At 43.0% G+C, this 17,233-nt stretch overlaps 1 long non-coding RNA gene across 1 annotated transcript; it reads right to left on the reverse strand.

Annotated features, from left to right (window-relative positions):
- Positions 1 to 7,500: 7,500 nt before the first annotated feature.
- LOC116564072 lies at positions 7,501 to 14,158 on the reverse strand. Its single transcript, XR_004274707.1, has 3 exons — positions 14,148 to 14,158; positions 10,025 to 10,027; positions 7,501 to 7,722 (listed from the first exon to the last, which is right to left on the reverse strand). It is a non-coding gene; the product is annotated as an uncharacterized LOC116564072 (long non-coding RNA).
- Between the last annotated feature and the right edge of the window lie 3,075 nt (positions 14,159 to 17,233).

Consider the following 17,233-nt stretch of genomic DNA (forward strand, 5'->3'; position numbering starts at 1 on the left):
CATCGCAGATTGGCTTTCAAACAGAAGAAAAACAAAGGTTGTTTGGTATGATCTATAAACCAGTTTCCTTAGAGTGTAGAGGGCAGTCGAGTGAGTTGCCTGAATGTAAGACTTAAACCATCTTCAGTTAAAGTGGAAGTAGACGCTGGCAATCCAACAGGTTTTTCTTGCCTGTAGTTTGTATGTCGCAACATATGAGCTTCAGCCTGGAGGGCCTCAGGAAAAACAGTAGCGATTATATTGAGTCGAAGTCAGAAAAGTGGAAGACAAATTTGGAAATGTTAGTATAGGGACTTATAGCCAGGAAAGAATTTATGATTTAGTCCATATTGTAGGCAAATAACAAAAACTCACAATGAACAGGGCTAGAATCAAATAGCAGGTGGACTATAGTTTTCTTCTAAAACATAATTTTTCTTCTAAAATGTAATTTTTCTCTCTAGTTTCGCATTTTAGCAAGGATGAATCATATCATAGCAGTACCAATTTATTCACAAAATAAGTTTTAGTCTTGGCTGGGTGCAGTGGCTCACTCCTGTAATCCCAGCACTATGTGAGGCCAAGGTGGGCAGATCACGAGGTCAGGAGATCAAGACCATCCTGGCTAACACGGTGAAAACCCATCTCTACTAAATGAACAAAAAATCAGCTTGGTGTGGTGACACATGCCTGTAGTCCCAGCTACTCAGGAGGCCGAGGCAGGAGAATCACTTGAACCTGGGAGGCAGAGGTTGCAGAGAGCCGGGATAGCACCACTGCACTCTAGCCTGGATGACAGAGGGAGACTGTCTCAAAAAAAAGTTTTAGTATTCATATACTTGGCCTAATTATTTGCATAAAGTGCAGCAAGGATAGTGATTGGCCATATAGGTTCTTTTAAATTGGTTTTGCTAGAACTTTTTTCTTTTTCCTTTTTTTTGAGACAGAGTTTTGCTTGTCACCAGGCTGGAGAGTGCAGTGGCATGATCTTGGCTCACTGCAACCTCCGCCGCCTCAGTTCAAGCAATTCTCCTGCCTCAGCCTCCCAAGTAGCTGGGATTACAGGCATGCACAACCACCCCCCTAATTTTTGTATTTTTAGAGACGGGGTCTCACCATGTTGACCATGATCTCCTGACCTCATGATCCGCCCACCTTGGCCTCCCAAAGTGCTGGATTACAGGTATGAGCCACCAAGCCCAGCATTTTTTTCTTTTTGTAGAGACAAAGTCTCACTGTGTCACCCAGGCTGGAATGCAGTGGCATGATCATAGCTCATAGCAGCCTCAAGCTCCTGGGCTCAAGCAGTCCTTCTACCCCAGCCTCCTGAGCTACTGGGCTAATCTCGAACTCTTGGACTCACCCACCTCGGCCTCCCAAAGTGCTGGATTACAGGCGCTAGCCACCGTGTCTCGCCAGAAAGTGACATTCTTTTATTGCTGCAAGGACAGAAAACTTGTAAAGGAGCTGCACAGACAAGATACCATGCCAGTCTTCTCAGATTTTTTATTGGCTCTATAAAGTCAACTTCTAGTCCGTTAAAATATTTTTAAAAATATTTAAAAAGTTATTATTTTTCTTTTCTTTTTTTTTTTTTTGAGATGGAGTCTTGCTCTGTCACCCAGGCTGGAGTGCAATGGTGTGATTTGAGCTCACTGCAGCCTCTACCTCCAGGGTTCAAGTGATTTTCCTGCCTCAGCCTTCTAGTAGCTGGGATTATAGGCACATGCCACCACACCTGGCTAATTTTTGTATTTTTAATAGAGACAGGGTTTCACCATGCTGCCCATACTGGTCTTGAACTCCTGACCTCAAGTGATCTGCCTACATCGGCCTCCTAAAGTGCTGGGATTACAGGCATGAGCCACTGTGCCCAGACTTATTTTTCGTTTTGAGACAGGGTCTCACTCTTTCACCCAGGCAGGAGTGCAGTAGCATGATCATGGTTCACTGCAGCCTCAAACTCCTAGGCTCAAGTGATCTTCCCACCTCTGCTTCCTGAGTAGCTGGGACCATCGGCCTGTGACACAGCTATTTTAAAATTTTATTTGTAGAGATGAGATCTCACTTTGTTGCCTAGGCTGGTCTCAAACTCCTGGGCTCCAGTGATCATCCTGTTTGGCCTCCCAAAGTACTGGGATTACAAGTATGAGCCACTGTGCCCAGCCTAAATTAATTTTTGAGTAGACATGGGGTCTCGCTATGTTGCTCAGGCTGGTCTTGAACTCCTAATCTCATGTGATTGTCCTGCCTCAGCCTCCCAAAGGGATTACAGGCATGGGCCCATGCCTGGCCTTAACTTCTATTCCTTAAAGCAGTCTGGGAATATCTAAAAATATGGTATTCTTATCAAAGCCTTGGTAAATCCAGTGCCTCCAATTGTGTCCTATTACAAAATAAAACAGATTCCTATTGAGTTTATGAAAATAACTGTATGGAAATAAATTAAGGATACTCATGGCCGGGTGTAGTGGCTCACGCCTATAATTCCAGCATTTTGGGAGGCCAAGGAGGGCGGATCACCTGAGGTCAGGACTTTGAGACTAGCCTGGCCAACATGGCAAAACTTGTTTCTACTAAAAATAAAAAAATTAATCAGGCATGGTGGCATGAGCCTGTAGTCCTAGCTACTCGGAAGGCTGAGGCAGGAGAATCACTTGAACCTGGGAGGCAGAGGTGGCAGTGAGCTGAGGTTACGCCATTGCACTCCAGCCTGGGCGACAGAATAAGACTCCATCTCAAAAAACAAAACAAAACAAAACAAAGTCCCAGCTACTTGGGAGGCTGAGGCTGGAGAATCGCTTGAACCCTGAAGGAGGAGGTTACAATGAGCCAAGGTGGCACCACTGTACTCCAGCCTGGGCAACAGAGCAAAACTCCATCTCCAAAAAAAAAAAAAGCAAAGCTATGATTGTCTGTTGATGACAAAAGTCTTAGATTAGCTGTGGCTAAAGACACAATTGATTAGGAAATTTGGTTATCTTGGCAGGGCATGGTGACTCATGCATATAATCCCAGGACTTTGGGAGGCTGAGGCTGGTGGATCACTGGAGGTCAGGAGTTCAAAACCAGACTGGCCAACATTGTGAAACCCGTCTCTGCTAAAAAAAATACAAAAATTAGCCGGGTGTGGTGGCCAGTGCCTGTAATCCCAGCTACTTGGGAGGCTAAGGCAGGGAGAATTGCTTGAACCCTGGAGGCGGAGATTGCAGTGAGCCAAGCTGGTGTCACTGCACTCCAGCCTGGGCAACAGAGCTAGACTCCGTCTAAAAAAAAACAAAAAAAAAAAAAGAAGAAGAAGAAATTTGCTTATCTCTGTGGCATATAACAATTTAACATAATAATCACAATTATTCTGATAACACATACTGACATACCAGAATCTTAGGAATCTCTTGGAATTTTGGAACACATATTAATAATACAGTTATACAAGTATAACCTGAAGAAAGAAAGTTTTTTTTTTTTTGAGACAGAGTCTCTGTCACCCAAGCTGGAGCAATGGCACAATCTTGGCTCACTGCAACTCTCCTGTCTCAGCCCCCTGAGTAGCTGGGATTACAGGTGCCCACCACCACACCCTGCTAATTTTTATATTTTTAGTAGATATGGGGTTTCACCATGTTGGCCAGGTTTCTCTCAAACTCCTGACCTCAGGTGATCCACCCACAGCCTCCCAAAGTGCTGGGATAACAGGTGTAAGCCACCGTGCCCAGCCAACCTGAAGAAGTTAAACACCATTTCATATTTGACAATGCTTCCTGTGTGATTTTTACATACCAAGTAAGCCTGATATGGACTTCTGGGGCCCTAATATCCAAAAAAATTAGCTGGAGGTCAAAAGTCTGAAAAAAGTTTGTCAAATGGCAAAGGTTTAAGACATTTACTCAAAATAGGATCACAAGTTATTATAAAATAATAGTGATTCATTTAGCCAAGGTGATAATTCAAAGTTTTTTTTTTTTTTTTTTGAGACAGAATATCGCTTTGTTGCCCAGGCTAGGCTGCACTGGCACAATCTTGGCTTACTGCAACCTTCACCTCTTGGGTTCAAGCGATTCTTCCACCTCAGCCTCCAAATAGCTGAGATTACAGGTGCGTACCACCATGACTGGCTAATATTTTTTTGTAGTTTCCTAGAGGCAGGGTTTTGCCTTGTTGGCCAGGCTGGTCTTGAACTCCTGACCTCAGGTGATCTGCCCACCTTGGCCTCCCAAAGTGCTGGGTCAAAGGTTTTAAAAAGCAAAAATCTTTACTCTTGGCCATTAGAGGACACACATATGAAAAGAGTTTAAATGCTTGAGTGTTTTCCTGGCCTTCGCATTTGTGACGCTGCACCATCTACAGTCGTTTGCATTATTTCCACCTCAAAGCCAGAACCCCAGCTGCATTTTAAGAACAGACACATCTCTGAGATTTTAAAATGTCCACGTGTAGCATTATATATATCAGTTTTTATCCATGGTCCTAGCTCATAATTCCCATTGCCCTTGTTACAGTCTTCTCTATAATAAAATTGTGGGTGTTTCAGGAAACAAAATATTTCTGACTTTCTCCTGCCCTCCTTTCACCTGCCCCTAGACAGGACTCTCATATTCCCATACCTTTCTGATTGTGGTTCTTAAGACCCTCATTTCAGAGAGGGTCATGTTCCATACTCTGGAGGAAGGACTACTGCACAGAGAGGCCAAGAAGAATCTGAACAGATAGGCCTTGTTGTGTTTAGATCATATCTTTTTTGTCCAATCACATTTTGACATGCTTCAGTCATAGATAACCAATGAAGTTTACATAAAAGGCCCAAAGGACAAGGTTCAGGGAGCTTCCAGAGAGCTGAACATGTGAGGACTGACAGGAAGGTGCAGAAGTACTTATCCATGTGCCAGGAGGGTGATCAACACCAACTCCATGGGGACAAAAGCTCCTGTGCTCAGGACCCTTACAGACCTCACTCTGTGTATGTCTTCGTTTGGCTGTTTATTTTCATTCTTTAAAATATCCTTCCTAATAAACTGGTAAATGTGTTTCCCTGAGTTCTGTGAACCACTCTAGCAAATTAATCAAACCCAAAATGGAGATTGTGGGAACCCCAACTTGAAGTCAGTTGGTCAGAAGTTTCAGAGAGCTGGACGTAGAACTAGGAGGAAGGAGAGGACAGTTTTGTGGGACTGAGCCCTCAATCTGTGGGATCTGACACTGTCTCTGGGTAGACAGTATTACAGGATACCCAGCTGGTATCTGCTGCTTGGTGTGTGGGGAAACCCTCCACACCTTTGGTCACAGAAGTCTTCTCTGTTGATAATTGCTGTGGTGGTGTGAGAGCAGAGGAAAAACGTGGTTTGACAACATTTTTCCTACACACCACAGCAGGCCACAAAAGTTGGCTCAACTCAAATAAAACTGAACAAAGGATGAGATAAATCCCACATTACATAAATGTGGCCTTCACAAACTTGGCAAAGGAAATTTGTTGACCCCTCCAATACATTTCACATCAAGTCCATTTGCCTAGGAAGCTCTCCCTAAGAAGAGCTGAGAGAGCTAAGCTAAGCTTGTCCTCCTCTAAGATGCAGCTCAGATCCACTTCTCCCAAGGTAAAGCCAGATAGGTCTTCCTTTCTGCTCCTGTAATGCCCTCTATATTTCTCACATATTTTTTGCACTTGTCATCTGTTTAATAACTATCTGATTACTTATTGTTCTCTCCCACCTTTAAGGGTAAAGATTTACTTTTACTCATTTAATTATCTCCCATACTGGGCAAAACAACCAATAGGTACAAAAATGCTTGTTAATTAATTTATAGTCAGTATGTAAACACATGGTAAAAATCTTCAGTTAAGCAAATTCAAATGAATGATATAACATTTAAAAGTTATTTTTAAAGTTTGAAAATCAAAGTAATATACTGACATGGTTTAAAAAGTCAGATGATACCGTAAGGCTTATGAGTAAAAAATGTGATTCCTTATCCTTGCTCGTCTTTAACCTCAAACCCCCTCCCCAAACATTTTAGCCATTCTGGCATTTATTTATTTATTTATTTATTTATTTTTGAGACGGAGTTTCACTCATGTTACCCAGGCTGGAGTGCAATGGCGCAATCTCGGCTCACCACAACCTCCGCCTCCTGGGTTCAGGCAATTCTCCTGCCTCAGCCTCCTGAGTATCTGGGATTACAGGCACGCACCACCATGCCCAGCTAATGTTTTGTATTTTTTTAGTAGAGACGGGGTTTCACCATGTTGACCAGGATGGTCTCGATCTCTTGACCTCGTGATCCACCCGCCTCGGCCTCCCAAAGTGCTGGGATTACAGGCGTGACCCACCGCGCCCGGCTATTTTCATTAAATAGATAATTTGCTTGTATACTTACTGTTTTCAACCTATCAATTTTAGACATGATCTTTTGAATTTCCACTATGAAAGATGAGGATTTAGCCTCTTTCATCACTCTAGATCTCTACTTTTCCCCTAATCTAGTTAAAATATATTTTTTGACTGAATCAAAATTTACTGAGTTATTATGAATGTTGTTTACTGCTAAGCTAAGTAATATACCATAATTACATTTCCTTGTATACATTTTTCTTGCTGGAGATATTATTTTTCTATTTTTCTTTTCTTTTTTTTGTTATACAGTTGCTTTTAATTGTTCTTGATGAGATATTAATTTTCTTTTTTGCCGAATTCTCTCTCTCTCTCTCTTTTTTTTTTTTTTCGATGGAGTCTCACTCTGTACCCAGGCTAGAGTACAGTGGCACAGTCTCGGCCCACTGCAACCTCCTTTCCTCCCCATGTAGTTCAAGCAATTCTCCTGCCTCAGCCTCCCAAGTACCTGGGATTACAGGTGTGCACCACCATGCCTGGCTAATTTTTGTCTTTTTAGTAAAAATAGTGTTTTGCCATGTTAGTGAGGCTGGTCTCAAACTCCTGACCTCAGGTGATCTGCCACCTCAGCCTCCCAAAGTGTTGGGATTACAGGCGTGAGCCACCATGCCCCACTAATTTGCTCAATTCTCTATATCACTTTTTCTACATGATTAAATATAGTCAGATAATTTATCTGTTCCATTTATTTTCCTGAACCGGTAGCTCTGGAAGCCCTCTACTTTCCTAGTCTAATGTTTTTTTTTTTTTTTTTTTTTTTGGATTGCAGCCATTTATTGAAATTGGAGACATTTTTAATCTTCTTGAGACTCCATATCAGGCTGTCTACAAAGTCCACTGGGAGGCCAAGGATCATTTAAGCCCAGGAGTTTGAGGCTGTGGTGAGCCTCAAAGGGCTACCGCACTACAGCCTGGGTGAGGAAAGACCCTTTCAAGGGCCAAACTGCATGCTTGCTTGCTGTGGTCATTAAAAACTCTAGTTTTTAGGTTAGCAGGTCTGCCTGCATTTCTTCAAGCATGAATCCCAACCTTTCCTTCTTTAAAAGTTGCCCCACAACTTGCTCCACACAGTGTAGTCAAACCAACTCTCCATACCTTTAAAAGGTCTCCAACATCTGCACCCAAGCAAGCCATCCATGGATAAAAACGTTACCAGCAGAACCCATAAAGCTGGTCCAGGCAAGTTGGACTCCACCATTTCAACTTCCAGCTTTCTGTGTAATGCCTGTGTGCCAACAGCTTGAGTTAGGCTTGCTCTTTAGGACTTCAGCAGCTATTCTCATCCTTCCTTTGGGACACAACTACCCATAAGGTGCTATCGAGAGCCACATTGCATCCGCACCTAGCTCCAAGCCTGACGAGAGCGGCCTCCTACCTCGAAAGGCTAGTCTAATCTTTATTCATGCCAAACAGCTGTCATTCTAGGATTACCCTTTATCACCATCGTGAGGATTCTCTTAGACTCTGCTGTTTATTTCCTCTTTTTACCTTTTTGTTATTTTTTTTTCTCGTTTATATTTCCATGAAAAATATATTTTCTCCTTTAAGAATCCAAGCTGTTTCTGTTTTTTGAGTTTACTCTTTTTCTTTTTCCTTTTTTTTTGAGACAGGGTCTCACTCTGTTGCCCAGGCTGGAGCGCAGTGGCACAATTATAGCTCCCTGACACCTCCAACTCTGACTGAAGGGATCCTCCTGCCTCAGCCTCCTGAATAACTACGACTGCTGGCACATGCCACTATGCCTAGCTATTTATTATTGTTGCTGTTGTTTTTTTTTTTTTTTTTTTGAGACGGAGTTTCGCTCTTGTTACCCAGGCTGGAGTGCAATGGCACGATCTCGGCTCACCGCAATCTCCGCCTCCTAGGTTCAGGCAATTCTCCTGCCTCAGCCTCCTGAGTAGCTGGGACTACAGGCACGCGCCACCATGCCCAGCTAATTTTTTGTATTTTTAGTAGAGATGGGGTTTCACCATGTTGACCAGGATGGTCTTGATCTCTTGACCTCGTGATCCACCCGCCTCAGCCTCCCAAAGTGCTGGGATTACAGGCTTGAGCCACCGCGCCCGGCCTATTGTTGTTTTTTTTGTGTAGAGACAGGGTCTCCCTATATTGCTCAGGCTGGTCTCGAACTCCTGGGTTCAAGTGATCCTCCTGCTTTGGACTCCCAAAGTTCTGGGGTTACATGTGTGAGCCTCTGTGTCCAGCCTCGGTTTACTCTCTCATTTTGGTGGCACACTTTCTATAGTAGCTTTCCAAAACAAAGTTATGCAAAGTAATTTTTTGGAGACTTTGCAAATCTCAGTATGTCTTAATTTCCCTTTCACACTTGATTGGTAGTTCTCAAGATATAGAATTCTAAATTTAAAAAAAAGTTTTACACAGGATTTTTAAGGCATTGCTACTTTATATTTCTAGTGTTTGTTGTTAAGGCATTTAATATCATTCCAATTATCTCTCTATACCTTGTATGATACTATTATTTTTCCCTTAAAGCTGGAGCATACTTTCTTTATCTCCTAGTGTTCTTTTTTTCCTTCCTTTCCTTTCCTTTCTTTTTTTTTTTTGAGACAGGATCTTGCTCTGTTGTCCAGGCTGGAGTGCAGTGGTGCCATCTTAACTCACTGCAATGTCCACCTCCCAGGCTCAAGCCACTCTCCTACCTCAGCCTCCTGAGGGGCTGGGATTACAGGCTCCTGCCACCACATCAGGCTAATTTTTGTATTTTTTTAGTAGAGGTAGGGTTTCACCATGTTGGCCAGGCTGAATTGAACTCCTGATCTCAAATGATCCTCCGATCTCTGTCTTCCAAAGTGCTGGGATTACAGACATGAGCCACCATGCCCAGCCAGTTTTGGTCTTTTTAAATGGGGTCTTCCTATGTTGCTCAGCCTGGTTTCAAACTCCTGGACTTGAGTGAGGCTTCTGCTTCAGCCTCCCAAAGTGCTGGGATTACAGTTGTGAGCCACCATGCCCAGGTGAGTATATACTTTTAAAACAATCATTTGTTCTCATTGGGGCCAGGTGTAGTGGCCTGTAATCCCAGCACTTTGGGAGGGTGAGGTAGGTGGATCACTTGAGAACAGGAGTTCGAGACTCACCTGGTCAACATGGTGAAACCTCATCTCTACCAAAAAATACCGCCCCCCTCCAAAAAAAAATTAGCCAGGCGTGGTTGTGCATGGCTGTAGTCCCAGTTACTCAGGAAGCTGAGGTGGGAGAATCACTTGAACCCAGGAGATAGAGGTTGCAGTGAGCTGAGATCTTGCCACTGCACTGCAGCATGGGTGATAGAGTGAGACCCTGTCAAAAAGATTAAAAAAACCACAATCATTTATTCTCATTGTATTGATGTTTTGGGAGAGGAGAAGGGATAGATATATAGTTATATATATTATGTTAGAACTGGCTCAATTGGCCAGAAATTAAAACATTGAAATGATAACACCAATGGTGATAAGATTGTGGTGAAATCTTATGTGGGAAGTCTATTGTGGGAACACATACATTGTTGATATCAGTTTAAAGTAGTATAATTCATTTGCAATATAGAAATATGTTGCTATTTTTTTTGTTCTTTTTTGTTTGTCTGTTTTGAGACAGAGTCTCGCTCTGTTGCCCAAGCTGGAGTGCAATGGTGTGATCTCGGCTCAGAGCACCCGCTGCCTCCCAAGTTCAAATGGTTCTCCTGCCTCAGTCTTCCAAGTAGCTGGGATTATAGGTGCCTGCCACCACACACTGGCTAATTTTTATATTTTCAATAGAGACGGGGTTTCATCACGTTGGCCAGGCTGGTCTCCAACACCTGAACTCAGGTGATCCACCCGTCTTTGCCTCCCAAAGTGCTGGGATTACAGGGGTGAGCCACCATGCCCAGCCTGTTGCTATGGTTTTAATATGTCTCCCAAAAAGCGTGTTTTGGAAACTTAATCCTCAGTACAAGTGTTGGGAGGTGGGGTCTAATAGGAAGCATTTAGGTCATGAGGGCCCCAAACTCATGAATGAGTTAACGCCAATTATAACAGGGTTTGACGCTGCAAGTTTGCTCTCTTGCTCTCTCTCGTCCTCTCCTGCCCTTCCGTCTTCTGCCAAAAGATGATGCAGCACAAAGACCCTCTTCAGATGCTGAATCCTCAGTCTTGGACTTCCTAGCCTCAAAATTGTGAAAACTAAATCTCTGTACTTTATAAATTACCCAGTATCAGGTATTCTGCTGTAGCAGCACAAAATGAATTAAGACATCTTGAGTTATGAAAATGCTTTGACTTTTATTTTATTATTATCATGATTATTTTTTGAGAGGGAGTTTTGCTCTTGTTGCCCAGGCTGGAGTGCAATGGCACGATCTCTGCTCACTGCAACCTTGGCCTCCTGGGTTTAGGCGATTCTTCTGCCTCAGCCTCTGGAGTAGCAGGGATTACAGGTGCATGCCACCATGACCAGCTAATTTTTTTTTTTTTTCGTATTTTTAGTACAGACAAGGTTTCACGATGTTGGCCAGGCTAGTCTCAAACTCCTGACCTCAGGTGATTCACCTGCCTAGGCCTCCCAAAGTGCTGGGGTTACAGGTGTGAGCCACCATGCCTGGCCAATGCATTGACTTTTAATTGGCTATCCTATGAAACTATTGTAAACAAAACCCGATGTTTATCTTTTTTTTTTTTTTTTTGAGACGGAGTCTTGCCCTGTCGCCAGGCTGGAATGTAGTGGCGAAATCTCAGCTCACTGCAACCTCCGTCTCCTGGGTTCAAGCGATTCTTCCAACTCAGCCTTCCGAGTAGCTGGGACCACAGGCATGTGCTATCATGCCTGGCTAATTTTTGTATTTTTAGTAGAGACTGGGTTCACTATGTTGGCCAGGATGGTCTCGATCTCTTGACCACATGATCGGCCCACCTCGGCCTCCCAAAGTGCTGGGATTATAGGCGTGAGCCATTGAGCCTGACCTGGATGTTTATCTTAATGAAAAATTAGAGGCATAAAAATTTCCAGCAACCCTAGAATGTTCAAATTTAGTAGATTCTAGCATATCCAGTTGATAATATTATATAGTAATTATTTTAAAATATGAAGCCAGGTGCAGTGCCTCATGCCTATAATCCTAGCACTTTGGGAGGCTGAGGCAGGAGCATGACTTGAGCCCAGGAGTTTTAGACCAGCCAGGGCAACATAGTAAAACCTTGACTCTATAAAAATATACAAAAAATATGAATTACATTTAAATCAAACTTAACAATAAGTGCAATGAAAAGGGCACAAACAAATGTTCTTGTGGTTAAGCAATGTAAACTTTATATTTCTATTAAGGGAACATGCAATAATAAAACCAGTTGTTTTAATGAGGTATAATTAGGAAGATTTTATTTTTCTTTGTTTCTTTCTTTTTTTTTCCCTTAGAAACAGGGTCTTGCTCTGTCACTCAGGCTGGAATGCAGTAGTGCGATCATAGCTCAGTATAACTTCAAACTCCTAGGCTCAGGGGATTCTTTTGCCTCAGCCTCTTGAGTAGCTGAGACTATAGGTATGTGCCACCATGCCCAGCCAATTTTTTTATTTTTAGTAAAGACAGGGACTTTTATGTTGCCCAGGCTGGGCTCAAACTCTTATCCTTAAGCGATCCTTCCGCCTTAACCCCTCCATTGTTTTTCTTTCTTTCTTTTTTTTTAAAATTCTTTTATGTTGTTATAGAAATGTTTCCATAATTAAAAGAAAGAAAGAAAGAAAAAAAAACACCTCAAGCCCAAAGCTGACAAAAATCTTAGTGATTGTGCCTACCAGGCCCCTTAGATGAAGATGAAAACTAAACCATTCAGCCAAACATCTGAAAGTTTCAGAACAGCCAGGTCTTTGATGCTGAGTAGACTAAACAACCAGATGTTTGACTGAAATTTCTGTTTTCATCTGAAAGGCTGACATCATGCAACTATAGCCTGAGTTCATAACTGATGTCAGTTACCATAAGGTTCAATGAGTTGTTAACATGGCCCCAGGCAACTCTCCTGGCCTTCCTCTTTTGGTGCTCAAAAATATTGTCTTTGACTTGCTCTTAGTTTTAGGTGTTACCATAGTTCTTTTATTATTCGTCATTATCTAGAGAATAAAGGCTAAACTGCTTATCCCCTCATAATGTGGCTCCAACTGACTTCACCAGCCCTGTCTCTAATCATTTCCTCTCTGACAATGTCTATATTCTCTAGATGCTAAAGATACAGTCGCTGATATTGGCTAGGGAATACCGCTGTTATCGTTCATGTAGCTATTCTGTGCTAGAGTGCTAGGGCTTTGTATACACTATTGAGTTTAATCTTCACTGTAACCTCTTGTGGCATTATGATTTTCATTTTACCAATGAAGAAAGCGAGGCTCAGAGAAGTAAACTGTCTTGCTCAAAGTCATAACCACTAAGTAACAGAGCCAAGACTAAGCCTATTGGATTCCAAAGCCTGTGCTTTTAATTACAACACCACAGAGACATGTACTCTAATACATTTACTAAGGTATTTTGGTGGCTACAGTGGAATTATGGAGAGAATGAGAATTATGAAATGACAGGAAACAGGTGGAAATAGGCAAAATTTTAGTCCAAGAACCATTTATAGAGTGCCTAATATGTGCTGGACCCTATGGCTAGTCCTAGGGACACAGAAAAGTCAACTATCATTTCTGCCCTGAAGGAGATATCAGACATCTAAAATTAGGTAGAAAACACAGGTGTTCTAGAAATGGAGCCAGCAGAAGTAATGGTGACATACATGTCCAGGTCAAGAGATGGAGACCATCCTGGACAACATAGTGAAAACCCATCTCTACTAAAAATACAAAAATTAGCTGGGCGTCGTGGTGTGCGCCTGTAGTCCCAGCTACTCAGGAGGCTGAGGCAGGGGAATTCCTTGAACCCAGGAGGTAGAGGTTGCAGTGAGCCGAGATCGTGCCTCTGCACTCCAGCCTGGCAAGAGAGCAGGACTCCATCTCAAGATAAAAGTAAAAATAAAGCAAGAAAGGAGGATAGGAAGTATCAATGGGATAGAGAAGTTCATTCAGGAAGCCCCTCTGAAAAGTTGATATTTAAGCAAAGACCTTGTGTTTTCACAAAGAGGAAAGCATTCCAGGTACAGGGAAGAACAAGTGCAAAGACCCTGCGGCTGGAGTGTGCTTGGTGTAATATGGAAACAGCAAGAACACTACATTAATTGGAGCAGAGTAAATATTATAAGAATTCTGACCTCTGCCCACCCTCCTAGGCCTCCCAAAATGCTGGGATTACAGGTGTGAGCTATTGGGCCCAGCTGCACACCTTATTTTTGTTGTGCTTCACTTTATTGTGCTTTGTAGACATTGTGGGGTTTTTTTCCCCCACAATTTGAGGCTTTTGACAACCCTGCATCCAGCAAGTCTATTGGTGCCATTTTTCCAGTAGTATGTTCTCACTTCATGTCTTTGTGTTACATTTTGGTAATTCTCACAATATTTAAAACTTTGTCTTAGCTGAGTGTGGTGGCATGCACCTGTAGTCGCAGCTGCTCAGAGGCTGAGGCTGGAGGATCGCTTGAGTCCAGGAGTTTGAGGCTGCACTAAGCTATAATTATGACACTGCACCTCAGCCTGGGTGACAGAGCAAGATTCTGTCTCTAAAGAAAACCAAACATGGGGCTGGGCACGGTAACTCATGCCTGTAATCCCAGCACTTTGGGAGGCCAAGGAGGGAGGATCACCTGAGGTTAGGAGTTCGAGACCAGCCTGGCCAACATGGCGAAACCCCGTCTCTAGTAAAAAAACTACAACAAAAAATTGCCGGCCGTGGTGGTGGGCGCCTGTAATCCCAGCTACTCAGGAGGCTGAGGCAGGAGAATCGCTTGACCCCAGGAGCCAAGATCACACCACTGCATTCCAGCCTGGGCAACAAGAGTGAAACTCAGTCTCAAAAAAAGAAAAGAAAAGAAAAGAAAACCTGGCCGAGTGTGATGACTCATGTCTATATTCCTAGCACTTTGGGATGCCAAGGTGGGCAGATTACTTGAGCTCAGGAGTTTGAAACCGGCCTGTGTAGCATAGTGAGACCCCGTATCAATTTCTTAAAAAAAGAAAACAAAACCAAACATGCAAAAATATTAATAAACTTTGTCATTACTATCATCTGTTATGGTGATCTATTATCAGTGATCTTTGATGTTACCACTGAAATTGTTTTGGGAGTGCTACAAGCTGTGCCCATATCAAATGGTGACCATAATCAGTAAATGTTGTATGTGTTCTGACTGCTCCACCAACCAGCAGTCCCCTGTCTCTCTCTCTCCTCAGGCCTACCTATTCCCTGAGACACAGCAATATCGAAATTAGGCCAAAATAACCCTACGATGGTGTCTAAGTGTTCAAGTGAAAGGAAGAGTTGTATGTCTCTCACTTTGCTTTTATTATTTATTTTAAATTTTTTGATATTTATTTATTTATTTTTGAGATAGAGTCTTGCTCTGTCACCCAGGCTGAAGTGCAATGGCACGATCTTAGCTCACTGCAACCTCCGCCTTCCAGATTCAAGCAATTCTCCTGCCTCAGCTTCCTGAGTAGCTGGGATTACAGGTGTCTGCCACCCTGCCTGGCTAGTTTTTTGTATTTTTAATAGAGAAGGGGTTTCACCATGTTGGCCAGGCTGGTCTTAAACTCCTGACCTCAGGTGATCCACCCGCCTCAGCCACCCAAAGTGCTGGGATTACAGGCATTAGTCACTGCACCCGGCCATATTTATTTATTTTTTGTAGAGATGAGGAGGTCTCATTGTGTTGCCCAGGCTGATCTTGAAATCTTGAGCTCAATTGATCCTCCTGCTTTGGGCTCCCAAATTGTTGGGACTACAAGCATGAGCCACCATGCCCAGCCTATTTAATTTTTTGTAGAGATGAGGGGAGTCCTTGCTACGTTGCCCAAGCTGGCTTGAACTTCATGCCTTAAGTGATCCTCTTGCCTTGGCCTCCCAAAGCACTGGGATTACAGGAGTGAGCCAGTGTGCCTGCCATTTCTCACTATAAATCAAAACCTAGAAATTATTATTTAGTGAGGAAGGCATGTCAAAAGCAGAGATAAGCTGCAGAGTAGGCCCCTTGTGCCAGTTTGCAAAGTTGTGAATGCAAAGGAAAAGTTCTTGAAGGAAATTAAAAGTGTTGATGGGCATCGTGGTACACAAGTGTAATCCCAGCTACTTGGGAGACAGACCAGAGGATTGCTTGAGGCCAGAACTTTGAAACCAGCCTGGGCAATATTTATAAATAAAGTGCTACTCCAGTGAACACATGAATAATAAGAAAGCAAAACTGTTTTACTGATGATACGGAGAAAGTAGGAGTGATCTGGATAGAAGATCAAACCAGTCACAACATGCCTTTAAGTCAAAGCCTTATCCAGAGCAATTCTATGAAGGCTACGGGAGGTGAGAAGCTTCAGGAGACAAGTTTGAAGCTAGAAGAGGTTGGTCCATGAGGTTTAAGAAAATAAACCAGGCCTGGCGCGGTGGCTCATGCCTGTAATCTCAACACTTTGGGAGGCTGAGGCCGGCAGATCATGGGGTCAGGAGATTGAGACCATCCTGGCCAACATAGTGAAATCCCATCTCTACTAAAATACAGAAATTAGCTGGGCATGGTGGCGTGCACCTGTGGTACCAGCTACTCAGGAGGCTGGGCAGTAGAATTGCTTGAACCTGGGAGGTGGAGGTTGCAGTGAGCCAAGATCATGCCACTGCACTCCAGCCTGGCGCCTGGCAACAGAGCGAGACTCTGTCTCAAAAATAAAATAAAATAAAATAAAATAATAAAAAAATTAAATTTATTTGGATGAAGTCTTCCTAAAAAGTTATTAAAAAAAAGAAAAGAAACCATATTCATTACATCAAAGTACAAGGTGAAGCAGCAAGTGCTGATGTAGAAGCTGCAGCAAGTTATGCAGAAGACCTGGCTGAGGTAGTGATGAAGCTGGGTACACTAAACAACAGATTTTCTTTTCCTTGACATCACTGATCTGAAGGCAAAACAACAGATTTTCAGTGAGGATGAAACAACCTTCTATTGGAAGAAGATGCCATCTAGGACTTATACAGCTAGACAGAAGTCAATGCCGGGCTTCACGGCTTTAAGGGAGTGGCTGACTCTCGCTAGGTGCTAATGCAGCTAGTGACTAAGTTGAAGCCAGTTCCTCATTGATCATTATGAAAATCCTAAGGCCTTTGAGAATTATGCTTTCTACTCTCCCTGTGCTCTAGAAATGAAACAACAAAGTCTGGATGAGAGCACATCTCTTTTTTACTGTATGGATATATATATCTGCACACTCTGTGTGTGTTTGTGTGTGTGTGTATTTTTTTTTTTTTTTTTTTAGATGGAGTTTTGCTCTGTTGCCCAGGCTGGAATGCAGTGGTGTGATCTTGGCTCCTGGGGTCAAGCGATTCTCCTGTCCCAGCCTCCTGAGTAGCTGGGATTACAGGCACACGCCACCATGCCTGGCTAATTTTTGTATTTTTAGTAGAGATAGGGGTTTGCCATGTTGGCCAGGCTGGTCTTGAACTCCTGACCTCAAGTGATGTGCCTGCTTCCTTTGGCCTCCCAAAGTGCTGGGATGATATATGTGAGCCACCTCGCCCGGCCTGTATGTGTTTTTTGAGACAGGGTCTTGCTCTGTGATTCAGGCTGGAGTGTAGTTGTGCAATCACAGCTTACTGCAGTCTTGATCTCTTGGGCCAAGTGATCCTTCCACTTCAGTCTCCCAAGTAGCTGGGACCACAGGTATGTGCCACCATACCCAGCTAATTCTTTTATTTTTTATATTTCCTAATAGTTTTGTATTTTAGCTATGGAGGTCAGTTACCAGAGCCAAACTTGCTC

Source organism: Sapajus apella, unplaced genomic scaffold (assembly GCF_009761245.1).
Source record: "Sapajus apella isolate SASKATOON/1434 unplaced genomic scaffold, GSC_monkey_1.0 scaffold36, whole genome shotgun sequence".
Lineage (NCBI taxonomy): Eukaryota > Metazoa > Chordata > Mammalia > Primates > Cebidae > Sapajus > Sapajus apella.